Below are 7,294 nucleotides of genomic sequence, written 5' to 3'. Positions count from 1 at the left end.
AGTGTGGGGGCCCCCACAAGGGGATAGTGGCATTCGAAGGTTACTCACAGGCCCCTCCCCAAGTTATAGAAACAGAGGAGTAGGAGAGTGGGTGCCTCTACCATGCAGCTGCCTACACGCGGATCAGGGAGCTCCAGGGACGAAGCTCTCACGAGACTTCACCCACACTAGGGGGACTCTCGGCCATGCTAACTGACCCACGCTGCTGTAGGGAGCCCCAATAAACTCATCCATTTCCTAAGCTGTGCTGGAATAGTCTGTCATTGGTGCTCAGTCTTGGAGAGGAGACATTTGTTCCCGTGTCCTCTGGAAAGGTCATGCCACGGCAACATTTACAGACCTCACCGGTGCCTGACAAGGGACAAGATAACTTCGGTTGTGCAGCCTCCGGTCCTGGGGACACCTGCCTCCTGCTGCCACCTACCCCCGCCCTGGTATTTTCCTGCCCTGCGTCCTGTCGGGGTCTGTTAAACACAGCAAGCATTTGGGGTCCAGGACAGACTTGGGGGCTTGACACAAGCATTAAGCCCCAAACAACGCCTCCCTTCTAGCTTTTCTGTAACTTTGAGATCATTTTCATCGGAGAAAAAATGACTCCAACTTCCTGAGTGACCTCCACGCACATTCTTCCTCCCTCCATCTGTCCCTGGAGACAAACGACGTGGAAACTACAGAACTCGGGCAGCATCTTTCCCATCATATTTCCAGGCACAGCAGGAGAGAAAAGATGACAGACAGCTAAAGAGCTCAGGGGTCAAGGAGGACCCTGCAGAACCTGTAGTCTTCCAGCCCCGAGCCAGCTCGTCCTGTGTGTGTTTCCCAGAAGCGGAGTGGTCTATCTGAGGTCACACAGCTAGAAAACAGAGCTGCGATTAGCGCACACCTTTAGCTTAGTCTCCCTTCGGAGAGCCTCACAGGAAATGCCAGGACAGCAGCTTTGCACCTCTGCATGCGACAGTACATCAGGAATACATCTAGCTATTAATGTAACTTAGGGTAGATTCTACCAATGCCAAAAGGAAAGATGTGTGTTCACTCTCAATTAGCATGAAGTTTCTACGTAGGACTCTGGAGCTTGGCTGGGAGAGACACAAAACAGTCAGCAAGAATCCAAACCCCTTTGTTGTTCACGTTCTGTGCCTCTCAGCCTCCTGGTGGTATTTTATGTCATGATCAAAAAATGGCTGCCATTTGGCCAGGTGGTGGTGGCACATGCCTTTAATCCCAGCACTGGGGAGGCAGAGGCAGGTGGATCTCTGTGAGTTCAAGGCCAGCTTGGTCTACAAAAGCTAATTCCAGGACAGGCTCCAAAGTTACAGAGAAACCCTGTCTCGAAAACAAGCAAACAAACAAACAAAAAAGATGGCTGCCATAACCCCAGGTACCAGAGTCCTATGCAACAAAGGCATGATGGGCTAAAGAAAGCTATATAGACCTTTATTTTCTAAAGAGAAAGATCTTTTTAAGAGAAATCACCTTTCTCAGAAGAGTGGAACAGACCTCTGTCCAAACCCTAGATATACCATTTTATCTCCATAAGCCTCAGTTTCCCCATCCAGGAAAGGAGACAGTAGCTTCCTCTCCAGGTGTGAGAATGAACTCACTAGTCCTGAGCTCTCAGCAGGTTCCTGATGGCTTCACTGGGCGGCAGAGTTGCTTTCTCCGTCCTTCAGTGAGCCCTTCCTGCCTGAAAACGCCACAAGGAATCATACTAGTAACTATTTCCAAAAATAAAAGTCACTATAATGCACATACCTCCATGGGAAAGTATATGGTTTCGATGAATTTTATAAAATCTAAACTGACAGTGTTCCTCCAAGATCCAAAGACCATCTAAGAAAAAATCCAAAATCTGACCTAAGAAGTCCCCTTTTTGAATTGCTGGTCAGGGATGTCCTAAAACTCCCAAACTATGCAGCCTATTGCTGTTGCCCTTGGTTGCCCTACCAGAGGCATAAGGCAAGTCAGTCCCTATTGCTGAAGACATCATGTACTTTCAAAACAAGATCCAGAGTTCCCGAGCTGGCACTGACCTGAATGCCCCCTCCCTGAGGACTGACGTCCGTGGTTCCAGAAGGCACCATGTAAGCTTTACAAACGAGGGCAGCAGCCATCAGTCCTACCCAGCTATGATGCCTAGGAGCCACAACAATGACCAGCATGGCGTGATAACCATAAGGGCACAGTAGTGGCATGAGTGTCTAGGCAGTAACCAACAGCTCTCTCAGTAGACCTAAGACCCTTAACAAGAGGGAAACCATGCCTGGTACTAGACACCTAGTTAACTACTCAGAGCTGAAGCCACAGTTAAGAGGAGAATCTGCAGCCACTAATTTACTAAACCAGCATACTCCCAAACAACAACCTCTAGATATTTGCACATATACCCACAGATAGGTGTAGTCTTCACTCTTCATCAAAGAAACTTCTCTTTCCAACAGATGGAGACCATCACAGAAAACCACGGCCGATCAAAGGGCAGCATTGTGGAGCTCAGTCCGAATGGATGCATCTATAAAGCAGTCCCGTACATAGCTCAGGGACACTGGAAGAGAAGGTAGCAAGAGTGCAAGCGACTTCGCTGTGAGATTGTCTCCTAGGAATGTCACAAGCTGCACACATGGTGCCCAGCCGCACAGCTGCCATAGCAGGCAGGACCAGGCTCCAGGAAAAGCCATAAGCTGGCACCCCCCATGAGCAGACCACCCAAAGGAAACTTCTAACATTCCAACCATTGTAGATGGGATCACCTGCCAGCACACACACATTGCTTTTCACCAGGACACCCCTAGACAAATGTCAGTAATTGGGGTCCTGAGTCTTAGCAATCCCTCACCCCCACCTTTGCTACTATGAAAACCCAACCCCAACTGAGCTCGGGGCTCTCTGATTACTTCAATACGTTGGGCACACTAACAGTCTGAGTTTGCAAACCTGTGTAAGAAGAAAGGCTCTTTGCTTTTACAAACAGGACTCGGTCTCCTAGTTGGTTTGGTGGACTCCGTGATCTGGGTATAACGACCAACATGGCTGCCAAACATGAGCTGAACGAGGCCAACAGCAGCGAACGTGCCAAGGTGGATGGGTGAAAACCCACCAGGCCTCCATAGAGAACTGGAGACAACTGAGGGAAGCTGAAGAGGTGGCCTGTCCCAGGAAAGAGCACACCGATTGGTCGTCCGGTGCCAAAGGTCATTCCCAAAAACAAACATACAGGTAGAATTACACAGACTAATAAGTTATATCTAAAAATATGTGTGTAAACATATACTTACATGCATACAATAAAAATTCATTTAAGCCAGGTGGTGGTGGCTCACACCTTTAATCCCAGCACTTGGGAGGCACAGGCAGGTGGATCTCTATGAGTTCTAGGCCAGCCTGGTCTACAGAGTGAGTTACAGGACAGCCAGGCTACACAGTGAAAGCCTGTCTCTAAAACAAAACAAAACAAAACAAAATAGTTTTTTTAAAAAAAGGCTTCAATTTGAAGACGAGGCGGTAGAAGAATCTGGGTGTGCTGGGAGGAGTGAAAGGAGAAATGCTGTGATCAAATTAACATCTCAAAAAAATTTACAAATAAAAAAACTAAAATGGGGAGATGGCTTGGGGGTAAAACACTTGGTGCACACGCGTGAGGACCTGTGTTCAAATCCCCGGCACCCACAGAAAGCCAATATATTCACCAGTGCTCCTCAGGAGATGGAAGGTGGAGTAGGAGAAGCAGCCTAGGGTACACAGAGGCCGTAACAGAGACGCCCACACCAGGGACTGTGGCACGAATGCACACACAGAAATAATAAAATTCAATTAAAACCAGTTGTCTACTTGGTCAAAAGTGATTCACCTCCCATTCTGAATCAGGGAATTAATTCAGAATCTTCAGGTTTGTACGTGGTAATGATTTTGAGAAAGTCCCCATCTTACATGGCCTCATGGCCCGAGCTCTCAGCGCCCTCACTCATGTGGCAACTTCTGGCCGCCGTATTGATCTTGGCGGGCGTATATCATTTGCCTGTAAGTACCCATGTCTGTTGTAGTTAATATACAATGGATTAATTTAAAATGCATTAGTTTAATAAAAATGCATAAGATAGAATAGAATTGCATTAGCTTCAATAAAAAATTCAATTTCATAAATATTATCTCGTGTTAAAATGCATTGATTTCCAGGAAAATATATGGGTCGGAGGTAATTTACATCGGCTGGGATGGAAACCCGGGTCCTACACACAGGCTGTTTTAGCCAAACGTGTCCAAGTGTGTAGAGAACTGGTCAGGCCAGAATAAACCATCGTCAATGTTACCAGCCTCTGTTCTCCTTGGTGAGCATGTATCTCACACAATGCTAAGGAGTGGCACAGTTTATCTGAAGGCAGGCAGGTGGTGAGCCCAAAGAACATTCTAGAAATCTGTGTGAGGGGCAGGCATCAGTAGCAGCCACATTCCCTTGGTAGTGGTAGCAGGAGGCCTGAGTAAGACTGGAGGCAACTTCTCCACCTGTCTGAGCAACGACAGGGGCCACCTCAGACAAGGAAAGCTGTTGCTTTGTTACCAGTGGCTGTGCCAGGCAAGTTGGAAGGGAGCCTGGGATGGGGACACCCAGGGATTGGAACCAGAAGTTCAGGATGAGCGGGACACAGGGTCCCAGCTGGGGATCTATGGTTCGACAGCTCCTGGGTTCAAATCCCAAACCTGGCACTTCCCATGTGACCCTGGCTCGCTGCATACAGCGCCTCTCTGTGACACCAGGCAGCAGACGGTAAGTGCTCTGTGCACGCTGACTGTTCCAGGTCACAGAGCTATCAGGTGGCAGATGAGACTGGCACTCAGGTTTGAGTTGGAATTTATGTGGCCACGCCCCTGCCCTCAGCCACCACCCTGTTTCCAGAAATGGCTTTAGGGGCTTGGGACACAAGTCTGGTTTAATACATAAGATGGAAAGTTTGAATCCTTGCTCTGTTACCTCCAATCTTGAAATCATGAGAGAAGCGGTTTGCCTCTCTGATTTCTGAGCCCATGAAACGTGTTCAATGGCTGCGTCCTTCTCAAGCCCAACCTCAGAGCTAACACAGAGGTCCCGCACAGCACAAGACACCCGACAATGGCCAACTTCAATGCAGCTGGACAGCTGCAGGCCTCCTCAGAGCCTCCAATATGCCAATATGAACCTAGACTCTTCCAGGGGAAAAGAGCAGGCAGAGGCTCCTCAAGGGCTGGGAAAGGAAGTAAGAGGGTGACTGTCACCTGCGTCCACCTCTCCACGACTGGCTCTTTACGCTTGGCTGAGAGTCTAGCTTGGGCAAAGCCACAGAGCCATCTCCTCCAAGCATGGAGGTATTTTTTTTGAGCACCCACTTTGGAGGAGACCCCTACTTTGTGTCTGTTGCATGCTCCTGAGGACAAGAGTTGATTGGGTGCCCAGTGGAGTGGGTAACACCACAGAAGCCGTGTTGGGTCCTTCCTTGTCCATCCATGCCAAATTCCTGAGGTCACTTTGTCGTGTTTCTGGCATTCATAGCCCACCCCTGACTTCTTCAATAATGCGTGTCATTGTAATCTCCACTGTTACTCTGCCTTCAGAAAGAACAAGAAACCAGTGTGGTGGTGATGGTAGGAGGGGATTGCAACACACGGGATTGTGCAGAGATGAACATGGGAATTAAAAAAAACTTTAATATTTATATATTTATTTTTAGTTTGTGTTCTATTTCTGCAAAGAAAAACTGGCGTTTCGTTTATAGTACTGTGAAGCTGCCTTGTCCTATACGTCTATTTACAGTTTAAAAAAACATGAGTCCATTTAAAGCACAGTACAAAAATGAGTGATAATTGTGTGGATGGCTGGCACACATGGCTGTCTGCTAGGAAGGCCAGCACCCTGGGCTGTCTCAGAGACATAGGAAGGCGTGAGATGTGGTCCCACCGAGCAGAGCAAACATTGTGAAAGGAGCCAGGGCGGAGCTGTAGCTGGAAAGGGGCGAGCCTGGGCTCTCCAGGGCTCTGGGGCATCTTCTGCATGGTCTGCATGGGTAGTCTCCGGTACTGTAACAAAATGCCTAAAGCTGGACCCAAGAGCTGCGGCTGCCTCTGTGCACCCTCGGGCGAGTAAGCCAATCTCTCTGAGCCTGTCCCCTCAGCAGTAAAATGGGACTAAAAGTTTGTCTTCGACTCCTGTCTGCCGTGAGACTGAAGTAAGAACAGATGTGGGTCAGCCATGTGCTGAAGTTCCCTCCTTCCTTCCTCCATTTATCCCTCTTCCACCTTTGAAATTACCTTTCTTTCACTAATTTATCTATGCCTCTTTGAGACAGGTTCCCACTCTGCTGTCCAGGCTAGCCTGGGACTCCTGGGATCAAGGGTTCTCTGGGCTCAGCCCCCCAAGTGTCAGGCCCACAGGAGTGCACACCTGGCATCTCTGGTTTGTAGGTGGGTTTTATGGTCATCCTTGCTCAGGGCTACAGTCGCCCAGCAGCTCCTTCCATGGTTGATTCATAAACACAGTCAGGAGTGTGAGCATAAGGATGCCACCGTTGGCCGTTTTGGGTGTCCACTAGGGGATCCTGACAGTGTGTCCTGCAGAGAAGGGACACATTGTATTTATTTATTTATCTATTTATTACTGAACTTCCTTCTCCAGGCTTTTGTTCTCCAGGCCAGGTCAGGCTTCATGACCTGGCTTGCTACCGTGTCACACCCTCCTAGGGACCCTTCCCTGACCCTGAGGGTCTCTCCTGTACCCACAGTCTAGGCTAACAATGGCTCTGGATCAAGGAATCAAGAGCAGCCACCTCACTGGCCACCCCCACACCAGGACACCCACTAAGATGGTGCTTGCCGCGGGGCCTTCTCACCCTCCCCAGAGTGGACCAGAGGAGGTTCTAGACCTTAGTTACCTCAAATGTGGCCCGGTTTCTGGTTCCAGCTGCTGGGCGGTCTGCCTGCTCTCTTCAGCGGAGCCGGGCCCACAGCTTGAAATACAGATTCCTGCGGCTGCGCATTTTGTCTGCCCAGACACTTCTGCCATCCGCCACCGGACGCATCGGCTCCGGGGCTAAAAATACCCCTGACATTTGCGAGGGTCTATGAGGACCAGCCCGGCTCCCTGTAAAGGAGTTTCTCCGCAAGACACAGGCACACGACGCCCCCTGGCTCCCCCACAGATCGCCCACTCACTCTCCAACCCCCACTCCTGAAGGCCTGGAGGTGGTGCCCCAGTCATGCTACCCCCGTGCCATGCAGCACCCCATATGACGGTGTACCTGTCCCGTGAAGATGAGATTAAGGTTACACC

The 7,294-nt window shown here is 49.5% G+C and overlaps 1 long non-coding RNA gene across 1 annotated transcript; it reads right to left on the bottom strand.

Moving 5' to 3' along the window:
• Nucleotides 1–1,416: 1,416 nt before the first annotated feature.
• Nucleotides 1,417–7,029, bottom strand: LOC146895404 (uncharacterized). The gene is made up of 3 exons (XR_014997275.2): nucleotides 6,897–7,029; nucleotides 2,392–2,545; nucleotides 1,417–1,687 (listed from the first exon to the last, which is right to left on the bottom strand). It is a non-coding gene; the product is annotated as an uncharacterized LOC146895404 (long non-coding RNA).
• Between the last annotated feature and the right edge of the window lie 265 nt (nucleotides 7,030–7,294).

Source organism: Myodes glareolus, chromosome 2 (assembly GCF_982192425.1).
Source record: "Myodes glareolus chromosome 2, mMyoGla1.1, whole genome shotgun sequence".
NCBI classification, from domain to species: Eukaryota; Metazoa; Chordata; class Mammalia; order Rodentia; family Cricetidae; genus Myodes; species Myodes glareolus.
The sequence above is the reverse complement of the archived record's forward strand: the minus strand, read 5'-3'. Positions and strand labels throughout refer to the sequence as shown.